The following is a 2905-nucleotide window of genomic DNA, read 5'->3' as shown; positions in this document are numbered from 1 at the left end:
ATTTTGCATGCTTCTGATGCGTGTTGCTTGACGTGAAAGACATCACGTATCTTGGATTTGCTTCCTAGAGATGATAGTATTATTTAATTTTTTAAAAATTAATTTATACTAATTTATTTTTATATTTTACATATTCATCAAAGATTCAATATAGATTTTACCCAAAAAAAGTTTCATGCCAAGAAACAAACATGCAAAGAGAATACAAGAAAAAATAAAGAATCCAAAACTAATGAAAATTGTTATAAGCATTGCCCTTTTTTATGTATATTTGACATCAATTAAACTTTTTTTTTTAGAAAATAAGATCATTGCCTCTACAAATGATTATAAACAAATTATAGTTGCTCATATTTGGAGTGTAATTTGCTTAACAAAATTACTTAGTTCTAAAAATAATAATTTGTAGATGTACATAAAATTAAAAAAATATATGCGGAGCAAGTCGGGTATTTGCGGGAGATTTGTCTCCTATGGTCAACTTGTGGTGCTCCTATGGCGTCACTTCCTTTTGTTGCTTGTTGAATATTGGATGGTTTTAATGCTTTGATCCTAACCCGTCCCACATATAAGTGGATACCCGACCCTCTTCTGATTTAGTCAAATAATGCAAATCAAGTATCCTTTTTTCAGAGCGAATTGGATTGGATCCTACAAGTTTTTTAATCAGCAGGTATTTTTGTCCATCCCTACCTCTGTCCCATCCAAGTTGACAATGTGGAACAATTCTACATGGACCCATGAATTTTGGAATATCCTCAAACCCTTTCTTTTTTGGATCAAGAGTCTCTATATTTGTCAGTAGTAATTGCATTCTGCAATGCAGATGGTAGCAAAATAAATATAGTCACTAAAACAATTGATGCAAAGTAAAATAAATATAATCTTTGTATTACAAATGGGACAATTGGAATATTATGGCTAAATTGGTGTCAATTTTGCATGGCAATTTTGCTAACAATGATGCTGTGTAAAAATAGGGTCAAATTTAACCTTCTTTCGAAGTATTTTGACAATAATTGTTGCGCGATTTGGAATTAAATATGTGATGGCCCCATGTTTGTCAATAATGATGTTAGATTTTTTTAAAAATTTTAGATTGTACAAATAAGGTTGTAAAAATAAGGGTCAATACTTTTTTGTCAAAATATTTTGACAATAATCATACGGAATGAGGGTAGAATAGTCAATTAGTCACTAGTATGTCCATTATTGGGCCCCTACTAGCTGACATGGGGATGAGTGACATTTTCAAAAGTTCAACGGAACTCAGTAATTTAGAGTAAGTTTGCTACAGTGATATTGTCATAAAATTTAGAGAAGTTTTTGAAATTATTTCAAATCTTAAACAATAGTTAACTACTCGTTGATGATAGGCTGCGATTAGCAATTTTGTTCATCACTATGACCCTGATAACTTAACCTCTGTTTGGATTAGTGATTTTTTCACAAAAAAAAAAAAAAATTTCAAATACTAATGTTACAATTACCCACTCCAAAAAACACTTCTAAAAACATCTAATCCATATAATTCTTAAATAAAAATAAATAATAATTAATTAAAAAATAAAAAACCTTGAAAAGAGCATATTGATAAGTTTATGGACATGGAATAATAACAATTGATTTAGAATCCAACAGTGATGACATTTTTGCTTTCGGTGGACATTATGCAAACTTAGGCACTTTCTTGCTTCAAATTTGTCTTGAAAATAAGCTAATGGTAATTTGTATGACTATTTTAGGATTTTATATAGATAATCACAAGAAGTTGACATGTTCAATCTAGCTATTTCGAGTGAAAAATAATGCACTTTGGGTATATGAGGATCAAACCCGTCATTTTAGAAGTGTAAGGATTAAAAAAGTACAAAATCTTAAATATGAGGGGCTAAAAGGCATACTTTTAAAAGTGGGGGCTCGAAAACTGCAAAGTTCAAACGAAGGATAGTTTTGGCGGTTTACCTTATTATACTTTTCTTTCCCACAAAAATGTTTACAAATTGTCAGCTAGTGTTCTCATGGTTGTAAATTATTGTAAGTTATTTTTAAGAGTATTATAAATCATTCATAATTTCAGGTAATTTAAGATTTTTTTTCTTCGAAGCAATGACACAAAAACTATTAAAGAGTTTTTTATATTTTTAATATTATATTTTGAAATGGGCTTTTATAAAAAAATTTAAAGTGAAAAAGGTTAATGAGATTTTTCAAAATTTGAGAGTGTTAAAGTAAAATTATCCGAAATTTCAGAGAGGTTTTTGAGCCCAAAAATTACCCACCATTTGGGGAAAGCACACAACACGCTCAACGGCCCAACTCAGTCGCATAATAGAGTGTTCTTTGAGTTGTAATGGGCCCACCAAAAGCAGCAGTGCAGCAGCGAAGAAGAAATACAAGGTCGGGCCTCCTCCATTGCCCGTGGAATCAATAATATTACCAACTTTACCATAAATTTTGTTTTTGTTTTTGTTTTTGTTTTTGGAATTTGTGAGTTGAGGATAGAAAAGAAAAGAAGAGAAATGTTAAGTTATGAGAGAAAAGAAGGATAAATGAAGAGAAGAGATTTTGGAAAAGAGATTTTGTGAGTTTCGGAAAGGATAAGAAAAGAGATTTTAGAAATGGAATGATTTTGGATATATATATATATATCAATAAAATTTTATTCAATACCTTTGTGAGGATAAAATGGACAATTTGAAAAAATTTTGTAAGCTTTTATCAGTTTTCCATCGCTTTCCGCCCGTTTTGGTTAGAAAAAATTTTACAGTGTAGCAGCGCTTGGCTTCCCTTCAAGATCCGTTCGTTTATTTTCTTTTCCGTCTCACTTAAAAGTTCCAAATGTAGGAAAATCTACCTTTCCCTCCTTTTCTTTTCTATTCCTTTGAAATCTGAACTCCCAAAC

The sequence above is a fragment of the Coffea eugenioides genome, chromosome 7 (assembly GCF_003713205.1).
Source record: "Coffea eugenioides isolate CCC68of chromosome 7, Ceug_1.0, whole genome shotgun sequence".
Lineage (NCBI taxonomy): Eukaryota > Viridiplantae > Streptophyta > Magnoliopsida > Gentianales > Rubiaceae > Coffea > Coffea eugenioides.
The sequence above is the reverse complement of the archived record's forward strand: the minus strand, read 5'-3'. Positions refer to the sequence as shown.